The following is a 21426-nucleotide window of genomic DNA, read 5'->3' as shown; positions in this document are numbered from 1 at the left end:
AACTGTCATTATCATGAATGAAAAGGTATGCTTAGCTAAATTGAAAATCTTGGTTGAAGTTTATAGAGCTCTAGGATTAAAACTGAGGTCCCAAACTTCAGATTCCTTTTCCCTTCTTTCTACATCAGGCAGTTTGAGAAACACTTGGAGAGGAGAGGAGTTTGGGAAACAATTCTGACATAACTCTGGAGCCTTGGAGTTTCGTTTGAGAAATTTTCTGTGATCAAAACTTAAAATCCAAATTTTGAGTAGTCATTGAGTTTTGACAGAAGACAGTTAGTGTGTGAATATCCTATTTCTAAAGCATAAGAAACCATTACTGTTTATGCAAGTATTTTTAAATTGCCCTAAGTACCTATGACAGAAGTATAATATGGATCTAGCTATCATATGGTGTTTATATTGAGAGCTTGAAAATATAGCAGATCTTAATGTTGGGTACTGCTGCAGAGGTCTAGATATAGACTGTGAACAGCCTTACAGTTTATAAAATTGTATAGTTAGTGATGCCTACAGTGAATAGTGACTAGTATTTGTGGACAAAAGCTATAGTTACAGTGATCATGTGCTGTCAACTATTTTTGATCACTTTTGGTATTAAATATTCCATTCTGGGCCTAGGGAAATGACTCAGCAGTTACTCTGCTCTTGTAGAGGAACCAAGTTCAGTTCCCAGCTCACAACTCTAGCACATTATTCTAGCTCTGGTGGATCTGAAAACTTCTGGCCTCCATGAGCAGCAGCATTCATGTACATGTGTGTGTCTCCACACTAACATAATCTAAAAACTGAAAATCTTTAAATGATTTCCTTACTATTTTCTGGATACTGTTCTGTTTCCTTCTCAGACTGACAATAGAATTAAGACTGGGTGATTGGTGTGTATATATATATATATATATATATATATATATATATATATATATACACACACACACACACACACACATATATATATACCTATATATACCTATATATATATACCATATATATATGTATCTATATGATATATATGTATCATATATATATATATGTATCATATATATGTATCATATAGATACATAAAAATAACCAAAGGAGGAAGAACCAGGAGAAAGTGGTTCCTGAATTCAGTAGAGTGGTTGAAGATCCCCCACACCCACCCACAAAGCCAAGAAAGACTTGGTTGGCTTTGGCAGCTATGAAATCATTGATTCAGGAGCTATATAGTGTCAAGTATTTTGGGACAGCATGTTGACCATGTTATAGATTGAAGGAATGAACTGGAGATAAATACCGGTTGGTCATTGTACTGGCAGGTTTTGTATCAACTTGACACAAGCTAGAGTTATCACAGAGAAAGGAGCTTCAGTTGGGGAAATGCCTCCATGAGATCTAGCTATGGGACATTTTCTCAATTAGTGATCAAGGGGGAAAGACACCTTGTGGGTGGTGCCATCCCTAGACTGGTAGTCTTGGGATCCATAAGAGAGCAGGTTGAGCAAGCCAGGGGAAGCAAGCCAGTAAGTAATATCCCTCCATGGCTTCTGCATCAGCTCCTGCTCCCTGACCTGCTTGAGTTCCAGTCCTGACTTCCTTTGGTGATGAACAGCAACATGGAAGTGTAAGCTGAATAAACCCTTTCTTCCCCAACTTGCTTCTTGGTCATGATGTTTGTGCAGGAATAGAAAGAAACCCTGACTAAGACAGTCATGATGCAGACAAAATGGGCAGTGGATTGAGGAGGATTAAGGTAGAAGAGCCTTGGACACACTTATAGCAATAAGGAGAAAAAAACCATTGTAGAAAATGATGGAAGGTCATGAAGGAAGAAGAGCAGTCAACTGTCTGTTGGGATGGTTAATATATTCTGTTCTCTTTCTTATAGGGTAGCCTTTATTTTTTGTTGGAGCACTTCTCTCCTTGAATATACTGTGTTTTCTATCCTCTGCCACTTTGTTCTGCCTATTAACGTTTTTTAAATATCTGCTTATTGAAACTCTGCATATTCAGTTTTCCCTAACTTAGAAGTTTTAATTGTGAAACCATTTCTGAGACTGATTATTACTTTCTCGAGTATTTTGTTTTCCACTGGTCTGACTGAATATACTCATTCCATTAAATAAATTCTTCTGAGACATGAACTGTTTTATCTATTCTGTGATCTCAATTTCTGACCAGCAATTTTTCAGTATTCATGAAATACTGAGCTGTGTGAAATTTCTATTTTTTTGGTTAAAATGATTAGTTTTATTAACTAAAATAGTATTACTAATTTTATATATATACCAAAATTAAATTTTATTCATTTTATATGTGTATGTGTATATATATGTGTATATTTTGGTTTTTCGAGACAGGGTTTTTCTGTATAGCCCTGGCTGTTCTGGAACTCACTTTGTAGACCAGGCTGGCCTCGAACTCGGAAATCCGCCTGCCTCTGCCTCCCGGGTGCTGGGATTAAAGGCGTGTACCACCACGCCCAGCTCATTATATTTTGTCAGAGACTACTTTTTTCTTTTTTCTTAGATATTTTCTTTATTTACATTTTAGATATTATCCCCTTTCCTAGTTTCCTCTCCTCCCTTCCCCTCCTCCCCAACCCATCCACTCCTGCTTCCTGGCCCTGGCAGTCCCCTATGCTGGGGCATAGAACCTTCACAGGACCAAGGGCATCTCCTCTCATTGATGATTGTGACTAGGTCATCCTCTGCTATATATGCAGCTAGAGCCATGAGTCCCACCATGTGTTTTCATTGGTTGGTGGTTTAGTCCCAGGGAGCTCTGGGGGTACTGGTTAGTTCATATTGTTGTTCCTCCTATGGGGCTGCCAACCCCTTCAGCTCCTTGGGTACTTTCTCTAGCTCCTCCATTGGGACCCTGTGCTCAGTCCAATTGATAGCTGTGAGCATCCACTTCTGTATTTATCAGGCACTGGCATAGCCTCTCAGGAGACAGCTTTATCAGGCTCCTGTCCACAAGCTCTTGTTGGCATCTGCAGTAGTGTCTGGGTTTGGTAGTTGTTTATGGGATGGATCCCCAGGTGGGGCAGTCTCTGGATGGTCATCCCTTCAATTTCTGCTCTGAACTTTGTAACTCCTTCCATGAGTATTTTGTTCCCCCTTCTAAGAAGGACCGAAGGTCCACACTATGGTCTTCCTTCTTCTTGAGTTTCATGTGTTTTGCAAATTGTATCTTGGGTATTCTGAGCTTCTGGGCTAATATCTACTTATCAGTGAGTGCATGAGTGTTCTTTCTTGATTGGGTTACATCACTTAGGATGATATACTCCAGATCCATCCATTTGCAGAGATTACTACATTTTTAAAAAAGACTTTGGCGCCAGGCAGTGGTGGCACACGCCTTTGATCCCAGCACTCGGGAGGCAGAGGCAGGCGAATTTCTGAGTTTGAGGCCAGCCTAGTCTACAAAGTGAGTTCCAGGACAGCCAGAGCTACACAGAGAAACCCTGTCTCGAAAAACCGGGGGGGGGGGGAAACCTTGGCACGACTACCCTGTTCTTTCCCTTCTTTTTCCCTCTTTTTCAGTTTCATATATACATGTGTATCAATAGTACAAAAACAATATATATGCATATATACATATGCATACATATACATATATATTATATATACACACACACACACACACATATATATATATAATATATATATAGTATTAAGCCTATTTCTCCACATACCCTCCCACCTTACCTTTTCTCTCTGCATAGTTCCCTTTGTTGTTGTTCTTTCTTTTTGAGACAGTTTTATCATGTAACAGGATGGCCTTGAACTAAGACTTCCCAGTTTCCTGATGAAGATTTAAAGCAACCTTAGAAATATAGCTAGGTTTGCATTATTTTGCAAGAAAAACATGTTCCTAATTTGTCATCCCTAATGGTTATTTATATAAGAGCTGTTTAAAATTACAATAAAAAGTATACTCAAAATCTTGAATTTAAATGTTCAGCTGTATATTTAGTATAAGCCAAAGTACAATACAGTATAATGTTCTTGGGAGGCATCTAAGTAGATAATTTTCTGTTACTTTGACGGTATTTTTTTTTAAAAGGTTTGAATGTACAAGACCAATGATTTTAACTAAAAAGAATCCAATTAAATGGATTCTCAGGGGAAAAAAAAGCATAAACAGTTTTTTTTTTTTGTTTTTTTAGAAGACTTCTTAAATTCTAATTCATGGTCTTTGACTTTAAAATTCTCATCTGGGGTTGGAGAGATGGCTCAGTGGTTAAGAGCACTGACTGATCTTCTGAAGGTCTTGAGTCCAAATCCCAGCAACCACATGGTGGCTCACAACCATCTGTAATGAGATCTGATGCCCTCTTCTGGTATGTCTGAAGACAGCTACAATGTACTCATATACATAAAATAAATAAATCTTAAAAAAAAATTCTCTTCTGGAGGCGTAAACTGTATCTTTCAGATAAACTTGAATTTATTTTTTCTTTCTTTCATTTTGACCAGGCTGGCCTCAGACTAACAGAGATCTGCCTGCTTCTGCTTTCCAAGTGTGAAGATGAACCACTACACCTGGCTCAAACTTAAATTTTTTTTGCTAGCTTTTTACAAGGCTGTAAGGGGATTAACAGTAACTCTGTTGAAGGCATCTCTAATGTAGGGAGTTGTGTACTTGAGTACAAGCATATTGAATAAAAACTAGAGAATGTAGTAGTACTGTGGTCATTTATGAAAATTGAGTGTCACCTAGCCAAGGTTTTGACCTAAGGAATGATTACCATATTCTCAGCCTAGGGCATATACTCTCTGAAGCCAAGGCCGTGGTTTTCCAATAAAGCAGTTCTAAATATTTTTTTAACCATATACATACACAATTTTATGATTTTTCTTTCTTTTTTTCTGAGGCAGGGCTTCACTGTATAATGGCCCCAACTCTCTTGGAACATATATTGAAGACCAGGCTGGCCTTGAACTTGCTTGCCTCCGTCTCTCAAGTGCACCACCACTGCCCAGCTATACTAAGTTTTTGATTCATATAAAAGCATGTTATTTTGTCCACAATAAGATTTAAGTTGAGGTAAAAACAATAAAAGCTTGTTGATAATCTCATTTTATGGCAGAATACACCAAAACAATAGAATTTATTAGGCAATAGAAGATTAAGAAAAAATTTGTTATGGTAAAATATTGGTCTGAATTCAGAGCTATATGTTGCTAAAGTTGAAGACCGGTGGTTCTCAATCTTCCTAATGATGTATCTTTTCAGTATAGTTCCTCATGTTGTGGTTACCCCAAACCTAAAATTATTTTGTTGCTATTTCATAACTATAATTTTGCTACTGTTATGATAAATATCTGACATGCCAGATATTTGACACATGGTCCCAAAGGGTTACAACCCACAGGCTGAGAACCACTGAGATAGATAGATTATATAAAGTCAGTGCTACTATAAGAGTAGATAACTTTAATTTTGAAAATGAGAAATAGTGAATTCTTTTAATTGGTGTGTTTAAAAAAATCATCTATTCTATGGTGGATTAAGGATTTAGATAGTTGTATGATATCTTAAGTATTTTAATTAAGCTTGTAAAGTCAAATGATTAGGAGAGAGAAGGGCCTGGGATCATAAAATAGTTGCATTAGCTTTTAAATATATTTTTCTCATTTAATGAGCACATAAATTCTTTCTTTAAAGATCCTTGTAATTGCTCTGACTCACGGTGTAACAATAGTAGTACTGATAGCATTAATTTGCTCAGCACATAATTAGATGCCACACACTGTGGTAAGTACTACATGTGTATTAAACCAGACCCCCCTATATGTCATAGTATTGTACTTTATGTGTAGTGGACATATAAGAAAAGTGGTAGGGCTGTTCTCCATCTAACAGTGCTGGTTTACTAACCCCACCCTCAAATGTGGTTATTCATGGCAAACATTGCTACTTACTGGTAAGTTAAACTGTTTGAGGTGTAAATTGAATGCTTTGCTTATTTTTATTCTAATTACACAGTCACCTTAAACAAAATCTCTCATTTTGTTACATAAGAGAAGGAGTAAGGCATGCCAGGTAATATTTGTCTAGTTCAGGAATATGATGCATCTTCCTAATGGTATTAGGAGTGAGGCAAAGTGACTGGATAGATTCTTTCTTTTCTAAAAAAGATTTATTTACTGTATGTATGTGAGTACTCAGTACACTGTCACATTCTTCAGACACACCAAAAGAGGACTCTGGATCCCGTTACAGATAGTTGTGAGCCATCATGTTGTTGCTGAGAACCGAACTCGGCTGGCTAGATTCTTAAATTTAGATTTTTTTTTGAAATAATAAGCATTTTATACCTCCCTCATGAAGAATGAATTTCTCTCAGAAGGCTTCCCTAAGTCTGTATGTATCTCCTAACTGTTGTCATACTTTTCTCATTGGTCTTCATCTTGTCTGCAACTGCTGCCTGTCTATAAAGACTTACAGTTGATCATTTTCTTGCCTTAAGATATGGCCAAGAGCTTGATATTTTATTTATAGCTCTTATAATAAACAAAAAATTAGGGTTTTCTTGTTCTGCATTGTTAAAGGGGGCTTTAAAATTTTTGGTAACCTCTGATATAAAGATACTGCTAAGTACTTAACCTGGTGTATGAGGCCTTTCCAGTCTCCTTTATTCTGTACCTAATACTCTGCCATTCTGGAACACTTTTGATAATGCCTTTCTGCTTTCTGTGTTAGTCCCTAGACCCCTTCCTTTCTCCAGCTTCCAAATACATTCTCCATCCAAAGTCATGTGGGTTAGAGGACAGAATATGTTTACATCATGTTGTAGCTTGTATTATGGTTATTTATGACATGATCAGATCTTAGTTCTTTGTCCTAACTTTCAAACTTTCTTGTAATTAGATCTTTGTCTCACTTTTAACCTTTGAGGTGTTGCTTATATATCGAGGACAATTAATTAATGCTTATTAAGCAGTGAATGAAGCATATAGCCTTACATGTACAGATTGTAAATGTGTGCCTTAATGAGGTTACAAAGTGAAGTTGAACATCATCTTTTATAAATGTACAATTGTGAAAAGATCCTATGAGTGGTGAGAGTCAATAGGGCTTGGCAAAACAACCTTTGTAGAATTGAGTATTCTGGTAGCCTTCAAAGGGTGCAGAGGGTATCTTATTTTCAAAAGCTTGATGCTAAGGTAGGATATGAATTTGTTCATTCAGTGCTATTCTACAGTTTTTAAACTGTAAATGCATTTGGTCTTTCTCATGATCACCTGGATTATAGTAGGCTAGACAAAGAACACTGCTATTGTGTTCTGATGAATGAAGCTATGAGTTAGTTCCAGTCTTCCATACTCGTACTGATTCCCAAGTTATTTTAAAACGATTGCACTTCTTATGCTGATTTTCTTAGAAAGCTAAGTGTCTGCTGGCTCTACTTCCCCTCTCCCCTCTCGGCTACCTATGGAATTCTAGGATATTTGCCAAACAGCAGTTAAAGATCAGGGAATGGTGTCATTTCAGAGGGGATGTAGGAAGATCAGGAGTCCTATATAAGAACCCGTCTTAAAAGAAGAAAAAATTCAATCTGTCAACCAGTGTGTTATTACTTAAAGCATGTGGCCTTGAATATAGAGTGAGGGAACTGAAGTATGAAAAATGATATCAGCTAGGTAGCTGCCCTTGGTACTAATAAATGGTGATACTTAACAGTTTCTAGAGAACAGTAGAATAGTTGCATGGGAAATGTGCCAGTGGTGGCACCACTGATAAAAATGCCTCTCTCTTCTTTTTGTGACTGGCTTCTTTCATGTTTTCAAGGGTTATCCATATTGTACCATGTCTCAGTACATTTCTTTATGTCAGATGATATTCTATTGTGTGGATAGACTGAATATTTGAACTAAATCTGTCTGGTTCTGAAGTTCATGCTGTTGCTACCATGTCATGTAAATTATTATGTATGTGCTGGTAGATTAGGAGGTTCTTGGGGAAATGTCTTTTTACTTTTGATAACAATGTTCTGAGTACTTTGTTAATAATAAACATTCATTCGGTGCATTGATGTGTAGGCAGTAAAATGAAGTCTTTGTTGCTTTTTCTAGTTCATGGTATTGTTGAAAATAGCATTCTATGTGAATATAGAAAACCCAAGCATGTTTTCTTCATTTCTAGGAAGAAGAAGCAGGAAGGATCAAGGATTGCTGGGACAACCAAGAAGTTCCTGCACTCTCTACATGTAGCAATGCCAATATCTTTCGAAGGATAAATGCCATTTTGGATGATTCACTGGACTTCAGTAAAGTCTGCACAACACCTATAAATCGAGGAATTCATGATCAGTTGCCAGGTAATATGAGATTTGAAAATCAGATGCACAGGGCTTGTACAGAACTGCAGCTAAGTAGTGCATGATAGAGGGCTTATTGGGAGGCCTGTGGAGAACACACTGAGTCTCTGGCAGTATTTGCCCATTTCATGGTTTGTATTATGGATTGGATCCCCTCATGTGTGGAGACTGCCTGTAGTTATAGAATAATCTGTTTTGTGTGATGCACAGGAAGAGTTTGAATTAAAAAGACTGAAAGTAGCAGTATGTGTGTGTGCAGTGAAGTGACTGGGAGTCAAGTACAGACATGCAATTCTAGCTATTGGGAGATGGAGATGAGGAGAAATGCAAATTTGGGGACAGCCTGGGCTGTCACTTCAGGGTTAGCATAAGATAACTAGCAAGATCATGTTTTAGAAATACAAAACATAACCACCAATTGTTAGTCAAGGTTCTAGCCCCAATACCACAAAGGAATATAATGTAAATCATATTGGTAAAGATTTTTGGTAGCTGTTTACATTGTGGGGCTGAAGAGATGGCTCAGTTGTTAGAGTATTTCCTGCTCTTGCAGTGGGCCCGAGTTTGTTTCTCAGACAAGCATCAGGTGGCTCATAACACTGGTAACTGCAGTTTCAGGGAATTTGATACCCTATCAGTCCCTCAGGGCACTAGTCACATACATGGTACATATATTTAGGCACTCACATATACACATAAAAATAATATTTTTAAAGTTAGGGTTGAAATAAATTTGATAGTTCAACATATATAAAATACTGTCTTGTCAACATATAATCAACATAAATATATGCTAGTAAGCTGTATTCTGTCTTTATCACTCTCTACCTTATTCCTCTGAGCACAGAGGCTTTCACTGAAATTGGAGCTCACTGTTTCTTGGTGTCCCCACCCCAAGCTTTCTGCTAGACTGGTAGCTAGCAAACCCCAACAATTCTCCTGTTTCCACCATTTCCTGGTACTGACATTATAGGCACATATGGCCACCTATAGGTTCTTATATGAGTGCTGTGGGTCTGAACTGAGGTTTTCATGCCTATGCAGCAAGCCCCTTTACCCACCAAACTATCTCCCTAATTCAGCTCTTAGTACTAAGACTTGAGAATGAAGTAATTTGTCATAATGTACATATTGAGTTATATTTCAAATACTCAGTAACCACTTGTGACTGGTAACAACTGTGTTAGATGACAGTCTTTAAAACATGAATACAGGTCAACAGGCATGTAGTTTTCCCATATGTAGGCAACCACTGATTAGTAAGGGATGGGGAAGCTTCTGAAGATAACTCTTGCCAAGAAATTATGAATACCTTGACAGTGTTTCATAATCTTCTGTGGGAGTTGCAACATGTTTTAAGAATGTTGATGTAATGTTTTGCTTGGGCCATTTTAGAAGAAAGATTACATTTTTAATTTTTTTAGAATGGGCTTTGAAAAAAAAAAATAGCAACAGATTTCCCAGAATGACTGGCAAGTACTGTTCTTTAGTTATCTCAAAAAAAAAAAAAATCTGTGATTTAACTTTTTAAATTTAGTGTAGGAAATAATTCCCATGAAGATGTAGGGCCCATGAACATTAAGTAACTAAACATTTGGAGGTAAACTAAGAATAAAACTGAAGGGTCTGTGATGGCTCAGCAGTTAAGAGCACTTAACTGCCTTTGTTGAAGACTCCAGGCCTGCCTTCCAGCACTCACATGGTGGTTCACAACAACCTCTAACACTGTTCCAGCCGTTTACAAAGCCTTTATCTGACTTCCATAAGCACTACACACATGAAGCTTGTACTCAGGCACACACAAATATACATAAAATAAGATAAAAAATTTAAAAAGAATAAAATTGAAGCTGGGTGTGGTAGTGACCACCTATAATCTCAACTCTTGGGAAGCTACATAGGGGTATTGTCATGAGTGCAAGGCTAGCCTGAGTTACTGAGTAAGGCCCTGTCTCAAATACAAAGACAAAAAGCTAAATTGACCTGTGGTATCTATAGAATTTGTTTCTGATGAACTGTACAGGAAGGTAAGTGAGGTACATTTGACAATCTGGATGTTTGACTCTATCAACTTCTGAAAGTACATAAACATATAAATTATGATATAACTAAACTCTGCATTAACTTACAGTGAATTAAAAATTCCTTAGTTTCTGATACATGTTCTATTACTCTTTGAGAAAACTATATGATTATATTTTCTGCTAAGACTTGGGATAAGAATATAGCTTAATGGTAGAGTGTGTGCTTAGTATAAACATGGCCTTGGGATTGATTCCTAATTGAAAATAATAATAATAATAATAATAATAATAATAATAATAATAATAATAAAAGACCATCAATAGTGGCTTAATCTCAGTGAGTTGCTTCAGTCAAGCATAAAATTTTTTTGGTTGATAATTTTTCAGTTGGTGCAAGATTGTTGAATTGTCTTTATAGAGTGTTGGTTCCAAAGCCATAAAGGTAATACACATTTTGTTTCAAAAGATTTCTAAAAATGAAATCAAACATTCCCATAGCATTCCTATATTCATTGTAAATGGTATTGTGGCATTTTCATACAAGTAAATGTTATGTATTGTGGGCGTATTTCCTTTCATCCCCTCCCCTTGCCTTTCTCTCTCCCAATTAGTTCTTTTTATTCCCTCCGATAGTTTATCAGTACATAATCTAGGGTCTGTAATATGAAATAGAAAATTTGTCTTGTTGAGACTAGATTAACCTACATAATATGTTTATCTTTGGTTGCATCATTTCCTGCAAACAACCTAATTTCATTCTTTATGACTGAAAAAATTAAGCTGTGTTTGTTTGGTTTATGTATGCTTGCCCAGGGAGTGGCACTATTAGGAGGTGTAGCCTTGTTAGAGTAGGTGTGGCCTTGTTAGAGTAGATGTGTCACTGTGGGAGTAGGTGTGTCACTGTGGGTATGGGCTTTAATACCCTCATCCTAGCTACCTGGAAGCCAATATTCTAGTAGCCTTCAGGTGAAGATGTAGAACTCTCAGCTTCTCTTGTACGACGTCTGCTTGAACTCTGCCATGTTCCCATCTTGATGATAATGGACTGAACCTCTAAACTTGTAAGCCAGCCCCAATTAAATGTTGTCTTTATAAGAGTTGCCTTGATCATGGTGTCTGTTCACAGCAGTAAAATCCTAAGACAGTAAACCCACCTCCTTGTCCATTTGTCTGCTGTTAGACACCTGAGTTGGTTCTCCCAACTTTGCTGCTGTGAGCAATGTTACAATAAACATTGTGCAATGTTGACACAGAAGCCTTTGGATTGGTACTCAGGAGAAATACACCTGGGTCATTCGGTAAACTTTTCTTTTTGTTTTTGTTGTTGTTTGTTTTTGTTTTTTTAAGGAACCTTCACATTGATTTCCATGGTAGCAGCGTTATTTGATATTCCCACTATATAAGGGGTTACCTTTTGTCCACATCCTACTCAGCATTTGTTGTTGTTGATTTGTATGTGTGTGTGTGTGTGTGTGTGTGTGTGTGTGTGTGTGTGTGTGTATACACCATGAAGTTCAGGTATTCATGGCTGCCAGAAGTGTTGGCTCCTCTGCCTCTGGAGCTAAAGCTAATGATGTAGTTGTGAGCTGCCAGAAGTGGGTGCTGGGAAACAAATTCTGGTCTTTATAGTAAGAGCAATAAGAGCTTTTAATCCAAGAGCTATCCTAGGACATTGTTTGTCTTATTTTATTCCCTCTCTCCCTCTCTTCTTGTCTTTTGGAGTAGGAGATGAGGTCTTAGATATATAGCCTTAACTTGGCTGGCCTGGAATTTGCTATGTAGACCTCAGACTCAGGATATCTGCCTACCTCTGCTTCCTGGGTGCTGGAGTTAAAGGTATGCACCCCCTGCTTCTCTTGTTTGTTTTTTTAATGACTGTTCTCTGGAGTGGGGTAGATTGTAAAGCTAGTTTAATTGCAATTCCCGATAGGTAGTGACCACTAGTAATTTTTATAATTTTGAATTTTGCTTCATTTTTGAGAACTATCAGTTCATTAACCCATTTAAACAATATTCTAGAGTCCCTCCCTCCATTCTTCCTCCCCAGATGTTAAAATGTCCTAGAGTTAACTCTCTGTCTTATGTGTAGCTAGCAAAGATTTTTCTCCCATTCTGTAGACTCTCTATTCGTTTGTTTAACTGTTTCCTTGCTGTACAGAAACTTTTGAGATTTAATGGGATCCCAGTTGTCAATATTTTTGAGCAACTGGAATCCTATCCATGGCATCCTTGCTCATTGTGTATATCTTGTAGGATTTTCTCTGCTTTCCATTAGCCCTTTCAGAGTTTCTGGTTCATTTGTTCCGGTCCTTGATCTATTTGGAATCGATATTTTTATACAAGGCAAGATGCTTGGATCTAATTCCATTCTTTCTACATGTGAGTATCCAGTTTTTCCAGCATTATTTGTTGAAGAAGTTGTCTTTTTTTTCTGATGTTTATTTTTGGAGTCTGTTAAAAATCACCTGGTTATAGTTCTGTGGGCTTATAGCTGGGTCCTCATTTGTAGTCCATTGATCTATATGTCTACTTTTGTACAGTGTAATGCTGTTTTTGTTACCACAGCTAAGTAGTATAACCTGAAATCAGGTATAATGCTACTTTAGGATTATTGTCTTGCTCAGGATTGCTTTATATTTGTAGTCTTCTCTGCTTCCATATGAATTTAAAATAGTCTTCCAATTTTTGTAACAATGACATTACAATTTTGATGGAAATTGTATTGAATCTGTTGGTAGTATAGCCATTTTTCACAGCATTACTTTAAAAAACATTTTTTTTAATCTGAGCCATTCTGACTGGTGTGAGGTGGAATATCAGGGTTGTTTTGATTTGCATTTCCCTGATGAATAATAATGTTGAACATTTTCTCAGGTGCTTCTCAGCTGTTCAGTATTCCTCAGTTGAGAATTCTTTGTTTAGTTCTGTACCCTATTTTTAATAGGGCTATTTGATTTTCTGGACTCCATCTTCTTGAGTTCTTTATATATATTGGATATTAGTCCCTATCTGATTTAGGATTGGTAAAGATTCTTTCCCAATCTGTTGGTGGCCTTTTTGTCTTATCGACAGTGTCTTTTGCCTTACAGAAGCTTTCAATTTTATGAGGTCCCATTTGTTGATTGATTCTTGATCTTGCAGCACAAGCCATTGCTGTTCTGTTCAGGAATTTTTCCCCTGTGCCCATATCTTTGAGGCTTTTCCCCACTTTCTCCTCTATAAGTTTCAATGTTTCTGGCTTTATGTGTAGTTCCTTGATCCACTTAGACTTGAGCTTTGTACAAGGAGATAAGAATGGATCATGATATAGCTCTCTCTTGTGAGGCTATGCCAGTGCCTGGAAAATACAGAAGTGGATGCTCACAGTCATCTATTGGATGGAACACAGGGCCCCTAATGAAGGAGCTAGAGAAAGTACCCAAGGAGCTAAAGGGGTCTGCGACCCTATAGTAGGAACAACAATATGAACTAACCAGTACCCCCCCAGAGCTGTATCTCTAGTTGCAGAGGATGGCCTTATCGGCCATCAATAGTAGAGGAGAGGCCCTTGGTCTTTCGAAGATCATATGCCCCAGTACAGGGGAATGCCAGGGCCAGGAAGCGGGAGTGGGTAGGTTGGGGAGCAGGGCAGGGGGCTTTGAAGATAGCATTTGAAATGTAAATGAAGAAAATATCTAATAAAAGGAAATGAAAAACAATTTTTTTACAATTCATGAGCATCATTTCAAAAGCTGTTTTACCTTTATGCTTAGATTTGAAACCTACCTGGAATCTAGTTTTGTGTAAGATTAGAGAGTTAAGATTCATTTTGTTTTTGTGTTGATACTCAGTTAACCCAGCACCGTGTGTGTGTGTGTGTGTGTGTGTGTGTGTGTGTGTGTGTGTGTGTATTTTATTGGGAATTGAAATAAGGCCTTACCTGTATTGCTGAGTAAGTGAACTATTAATGGACTATATCCACTCTGTGTGTATTTATGTAAATATGTGTATGTATGTATGAATGTATATTATGTGTTGGCTTATACTTTTTAAAACCTACTTCAATAAGTATACTTAAATGCTTTAACCTCTCTTCTAGTCCACCACCCACCAAAAACAGTTTAAAAAAAGGTTAATAGGGTTATAAATGTGAACTTGTTTAAAAATAGATTTTTGTTTTTTGTTTTTTGTTTTTGTTTTTTGTTTTTTGGATTTTTGAGACAGGGTTTCTCTGTATAGCCCTGGCTGTCCTGGAACTCACTTTGTATACCAGGCTGGCCTCGAACTCAGAAATCCGCCCTCTGCCTCTGCCTCCCAAGTGCTGGGATTAAGGTCGTGCACCACCACACCCGGCTAAAAATAGTTTTTATAGAGCAAATCAAAGCTGTGTTGTCAGGATATCAGCAGTTCAGTTCATACAAATCAGCAGTGGTAGCTTAATCCATTTGCAGACACCATTACAGATCAGCAACAACAGTTCAGCAACAACAGTTCTATCCAAACAAAACCCAGAGGCTCTGCCAATTGGCCCAAGTCTGTGAAAGCAGCAAAACGTCACTAAAACATCACCAAAAGTTCTTTGGGACATTTTTCTCTATAAGTGATGAACAACAAAAAAATGACAAGACAAACACAAAGAGAGACTTTAGTGAAGACTAGTGGCAGCACAGCTCAGTGATAACCAGCAAAAAAATGTCAAGGCAAACCAATACCACACAACATCGTCCATGTCTGTTGTGTTGTAAATGTACCCTTTCCAAAGATCACATATTTTCTTAAGTGTCCATGCTAGCAACACATCATATGCTCTTTTTTTCCAGACTATTTACGGAAAAACACCATGTGTCTGTTCTCAGCAAAACATCTTCCCAAGTGTCTGCTTAAGCAAAAACATCTTCTCCAAAAACAGTTCCCCCCCCCAAAAAAAATCACATGACACAACTGAGTCTCCAAAAAACCCCCAAATTTCCACTTCAGTTATGTGTACATATACATATGTGATATGTGCGTGTATTACATATGTACACACACATAGTCTTATGTAGACACAAGGAATATTGTCTTGTTGCATAGTTGACCATTGGCTTGAATATTGTTTAGTTAGAAATATTCTTTTCTTGGGCGGGTGATGGCTCAGCAGCTAAGGAGTTTGCTGTCATTCCTGATGATGTGAGTTTGACCTCCTGAGTCCACATGGTGGAAGAAGCATTCCTTGCAAGGTGTCTCCTGACCATCACATGTGCACCATGGTGTATGTGCAACCCCTGTCCCCCCATGTATACACAATTTATAAAAAGAAATAACTGTTTGTATATAATGGTGGCTTGATTGTCACCTCTGAAACCTTTTTCTCACTTCCTCCTGCCTCTCCCATTTCTACCATCTGTATGGCTTTGGGAAAGCTTTAGGGCCTTTGCTCTTTCTGTTGAGGATATAGTCTAAAAGTGGGGAAGAGAGGAAGAGGAGTAGTTTTGAAAAGAAATCTCAGCCCATTTCAAAGTAAGTTTTGCACAAAATAGAGGTACAAATTCTGACCCAGGTGACCTGAAACAAATCCTGGCTCTGCTGCTTGATCAATTTGACTGTGGCCAACCCTGAGATTAGACCTGGAAGAAGTAACAGTACTCATTACAGGAGTTTGTGAGCCTTGAATGTTGCTGTTGAGTATGTTGACATTTAGTTGTTTTGGCTGATAATACATTGGTACTATGAACACTGTTGTGTATGAAGCCTTATAGACAAATTATCAGCGGTCTACACCCTGGTAAAGAATATTTATGTATGGGAATCTATTAAATGAACCACATGAAAATTCCTCTAAAAGAAGTTGGACCAATTTTCATTCCCACCAGAAGGGTATAAATCTATGCCTGCTGTTCGACATCCTTGTCTATTACTCTTTTTCAAATAGCTATTTTTGTGGAGTGTAATAGTGCCATATATGGATTGTTTTCTTGCTCTTTGTTTTTGAGGCAGGGTCTCAGGTAGCCATTGCTCTACCTCAGCTTCTGAAGTGCTAGGATTAGAGGCATACACCACCAACACAGCTACATATGGTTTTAATTTTTAATTTTTCTGATTGCTGTTTAGGTTGGACATCTTCAGGTTTTTTACTGGACATTTGAAATCTTATTCTGTACCATGTTTGTGCAGTCCTTATGCATCCTTCTGGGAAAACTAGGCTGTGTAGGCATTCTAAGAGATTCTAGAGTGAACTTGTTAGATGTATGCAGTTACTCTTCCAGTCTTTGGCTAATGTCTTTTTTTTTTTTTTTTTCCTCGAGACAGGGTTTCTCTGTATAGCCCTGGCTGTCCCGGAACTCACTTTGTAGACTAGGCTGGCCTCGAACTCAGAAATTCGCCTGCCTCTGCCTCCCAAGTGCTGGGATTAAAGGTGTGCGCCACCACACCCGGCTGGCTAATGTCTCAGTGAATATAAGTTATTTATTTTAAGGTAATTCCAAGATATTGACCTTTATAGTTAGCATTTTAACTTTATAGTTAAATTTTTGTCTTTTTCAAGGACATAAATATTAGTGTATTATCTTTGAAAAACTTTGATCACTCTTTTAATGATATGCTATTTAAATTTCTTAAGATTTATTTTTTTGTATGTGTGTCTGTGATAATATGCCACATGTGAATGCATATCCATAGAGACCAAAAGACGAAATCAGATGCCCTGGAGCTAGAGTTAACATGCATTTATGAGCTGCCTCTGTGAGCAGTGGGAATCAAATTGGTCTTCTGCAAGAGCAAGAAGTGCTCTTAACCACAGAGCCATTTCTTCATCTTCACCTGCATTTTTCCTATTTCTAAGTTGTTGCTAGTATGTAGGAAGATGAGCCTTTTGTATATTGACACTACGTTCAATAATGTTGCTAAGGTCACTTTTTTTTTTTCTTTATTTACATTTCAAATGCTATCCTGAAAGTTCCCTATACCCCACCCCCACCCCTGCTACTAAGGTCACTTTTAAAAGCTGATAATTACTACTTCTTTATAGATTGTTCCAGAATATATATTTATCATATATACATATGAATATAGTTTCAGGGTTTTTTTTTTAATTCCATTTCCTTTTTTGTCATATATTTCCCTCTTACTCTCTTGTAATCCAAGGTTAACTAGAAATGATGATATAAGCAGTATTGTGTTGTTTTGTCATCTTGGGGAAGAGTGATGGGTGTTGCTTGAGCGTTTTACTATAAGTGTGCTGGGGTTTGTGGATATTTTCTATTAAAGAAAAATCAGTTTTCTGAATGGGTTTTTAGAGAAAAATCATAATTTTTTCTTGTTTTCTTGTAGATAAGAGTTTTGTTATGTATTTCAGGCTGATTTGGAGCTGGCTATGTTGGCCTCAAGCTCACAGCATTCCTCTTGTCTCAGCCTCACTAAGGCTGGAATTATGAGTGTGAGCTATAGGCCTAGCTAATGAATAGAAGTTTAGGTTATACTAACTGTTTGTATGTTGCTTTAGCTTTATGCTTACTTCTAGGGCTGGGCTACATCTCCGTGTAGACTGGTTTCCTAGCACCCATATTCAGTCTCCATTATTGAAAAACAAATGACTAGAAAGCAAATTCAGATTAACCCATCAACAAACATATTCGTACCTCTATAAATGTGTGAATATTCAGGAAAGAAATAGCAAAATAAAACCAGATTTTCATCTGTTCATTATATCCAAATATTTCCCAATATATTTTATTGTAGTGTATTGCTAAACTTTATTTTTGTACATGTTGTCTTTAGGAAATTTATGTCCATGCACTTGAGAGATTATCTTGCAGTTCCCCTAATATATTTTTAATGTCAGTCTTGTTAGCTCCTTGAAGCAAATTAGAAATTTGTTTCTTCTAAGAGTTTGTATAAAAAACTGATGTTACTGCTTAAGTTTTGATGAAATTCACTGGTAAAACCATCTGGATAATGGAGTCCTTTTTATTTTCTAAGGTAAAAATTTAAAGTTATAGATTGCATTTTTAAAATAGATATATAAGTATTAGGACAATATATTTTTAGTTTTGGTAAGCTACATTTTTCTAGGAATGTCTCTTTAGATTATCAAGTCATTGGTATAAATTTTTATGTACTAGCTTTTTAAAATCTTTTTAAATTAACAATATTCTTGATACTATTAAATGTTTTCCTGAGATTTTGTTAAAATTTTAAAATAAGATCTTGGCTTTGGTTTCTCCATTTAGTAAATTGGGGCAGGGGAGATCACTGATTTGAACATCGTTGGTTTTTTTGTTTTGTTTTGTTTTTGTATGTGTGTGGGTTTTTTTTTTTTTTGTTTTTGTTTTTGCTTTTTTCGAGACAGGGTTTCTCTGTGCAGCCCGGGTTTTTTTTTTTTTTGTTTTTGTTTTTGCTTTTTTCGAGACAGGGTTTCTCTGTGCAGCCCTGACTGTCCTGGAACTCACTTTGTAGACCAGGCTGGCCTCGAACTCAGAAATCTGCCTGCCTCTGCCTCCTGAGTGCTGGGATTAAAGGTGTGTGCCACCACGCCCCGCTGTTTTTTTTTTTTTTTTTAATCATTACTATTTTTATGCCTTGCCTAATGTTCTTAATGCTTTTTTCTTTGGACTTGATATATTTTAAATTTATTCTCTCCTGTAATACATCACAACCACAGTTTCCCCTCCCCCCACACCTTCCACATCCTTCCTCGTCCTCAGATTCATTCCTCTTCAGTTTCCCTTCAAAAACATGAGCAGGCCCCAGATACTGAGCTACTGCTAGCATAACAAGATACAAAAAGACTAGGCAGTGAGAGGAAAAGGGTCTCAAAGTCAGGCAAAAGATTCAGAAAACTTCCCCACTCCCACTGTTAAGGAGTGCCAAGCTAAAGTGTATATGTAGAGGATCTAGTGCAGACCTGTGCAGACTCCATGATTGTTGCATTAGTCTCTGTGAACCCCTGTGAATCCTGTTTAGTTAATTCTGTGGGGCATGTTCTCCTGGTGTTCTCAAACTTTTTGGCTCCTTCAGCTCCCTCTTCCATAGGGTTTCCCAAGCTCTACCTAATGTTCGGCTGTGGGTCTCTGCATTTGTTTTCATCAGTTGCTGGAGGAAGCCTCTCTGATGATGATTGGGCCAGGCACCAAGTATGGCAGAATACCATTAGAAATAATTTCAGTGACTGTTTTTGTTTTTGTTTGGTTTTGGTTTTACCAGTCGTATTTGGTTCTATCTTAGGACTCCGGGCTTTCTAGCTTTTGGTTCCTGGCCATCTAGACAGTGTTAGGCATAGGATCCCTCTCCTGGCACACAGGCCTCTAGATACCCAATCATTGGTTGGCCACTCCCAGAAGTTCTGTACCACCATTACCCCAGCACTTTGTGCATGCAGGACAGATTGTAGGTCAATGGTTTTGTGGCTGAGTTGATGTCTCAGGCCCACCACTGGAAGCCTTGCTTGGTTATAGAACATGTCTAGATTCTGGCTTCTGGAAGCCTTGCTTGGTTATAGAACATGTCTAGATTCTGGCTTCACATTCCCTGTTACTAGGAGTTCTTATATAATCTACCCAAATAAAGTGGTTTTGTGTGTGTGGGGGGAGGGGGGTTTGAGACAGGGTTTCTCTGTGTACCCCTGGCTGTCCTGGAACTCACTTTGTAGACCAGGCTGGCCTGCCTCTGCCTCCCAAGTGCTGGGATTAAAGGCGTGCGCCACTACCACCTGGCTTTTATTAAGTTTTAAATACATTATATTTGAGAATTTCATGCAATGTATTTGGATTTATTCATTCTGTACTACTTCCACTGCTTCCACATCTAGCCCTCAAAATTTTTGTACAGAGTAAAGGGTTTCATTTTGATATTTCTATGTATACATAAGATATACTTTGATCTTATTAATCTCCTCTGTCAATCTTATTTTTTTTTTCTTCTTACAATCCTAATAGTCTCCTGTAATTGTTTGAATGAAAATGACCCCCATAAGCTCATAGATTTGAAGGCTTGGTCACCAGGGAGTGGCACTATTTGAAATGATTGGGGTGTAGCCTTGTGGGAAGAAATGTGTCAGTAGAAGTGGGCTTTGAGGTTTTCAAAAACACAGGTGATCTCCTGTGGCTCTGTCCTCCTGCTGCCTGTGGATTCAAATGTAGAACTCTCAGCGGCTTCTCCTGCACCGTGTCTGCCTGCGCGCTGCCATGTTACCCACCATGATGATAATGGGCTTTCAGAGGGTTACTCTGAAACTGTAAGCCATCCCACAATTCAGTGCTTTCCTTTGTAAGAGTTGCCTTGGCCATGGTGTCTCTTCACAGCAATAGAACACTGACCAAGACATCTCTTTTACTTTCATGTCCTTATTTTCTTCCCTGGATTCCACAGACAAAAATAAATCATGTGATAGTTTGATTTTAGTTAATATGATAATCTCTAGTTTCATCCATTTTTCCTTCAAATAACATTTTATATTTTAATGATGGAATGAGACCCTAATGTGTATATTTATCACAATTTCTGTATCCATTTATTCATTGATAAGCACCTAGTCTCATCCTATAATCTAGTTATGAGCAGTGCATCAATAGACTTGAGTGCAGATCTCTAAAATAAATAAGCTAACTTTGATTTGGGGTGGGGTAGGATTTGGAGTGGTTATAGCTGAATCACATGGAAAGTGTTTCATTTTGATTTTTTTCTGTGACTATGATATGGTATGTGTATGTTTTGTTTTTAGGCATGAACTCACTTTGTATTCTGGCTGACCTAGAACTTATATACCAGGTTGGCCTTGTATGTAGAGATTTTCATGCCTCTACCTTAAACATAGGCAGCAACCCTGTGCTTATTGCTTTGTTGTTTGTTTGCTTGTTTGAGACAAGGTCTCATTGGGTAGCCCAGGCTTGCTGCAACTTAAGATCTTCCTGTTGTATTTTCTCAAGTTCTGGGAATATTTTCAGATACAGTTTTTCCGTTTTGGAGTGTTTTTTGTTGTGTTATGGGGACCCCGCCAGAGATGACCACTCAGACATTTAATTTATAGTCAACTGAAAGTCTTTATTCCAGCCAGCTGGGACTATATTTAGATATTCAATGGGAACCCAAGTATAGCCCCAAGCATTTAAAGGAAGAGGTTTTTTTTTTTTTTTTTTT

The 21426-nt window shown here is 37.6% G+C and overlaps 1 protein-coding gene across 4 annotated transcripts in view; it reads left to right on the top strand.

Annotated features, from left to right (window-relative positions):
- Cpeb1 (cytoplasmic polyadenylation element binding protein 1) overlaps positions 1 to 21426 on the top strand; it is a 106546-nt gene that overhangs the window by 10640 nt on the left and 74480 nt on the right. For all 4 annotated transcript variants that reach the window (XM_029532776.1, XM_029532771.1, XM_029532773.1 and 1 more), the window contains exon 2: positions 8137 to 8311. The gene's annotated coding sequence lies outside the window, so the exon portion shown is untranslated. The remainder of the gene's footprint in view (positions 1 to 8136; positions 8312 to 21426) is intronic.

Source organism: Mus pahari, chromosome 1 (assembly GCF_900095145.1).
Source record: "Mus pahari chromosome 1, PAHARI_EIJ_v1.1, whole genome shotgun sequence".
NCBI lineage: Eukaryota > Metazoa > Chordata > Mammalia > Rodentia > Muridae > Mus > Mus pahari.
This window is presented reverse-complemented; position numbering and strand designations above follow the sequence as displayed.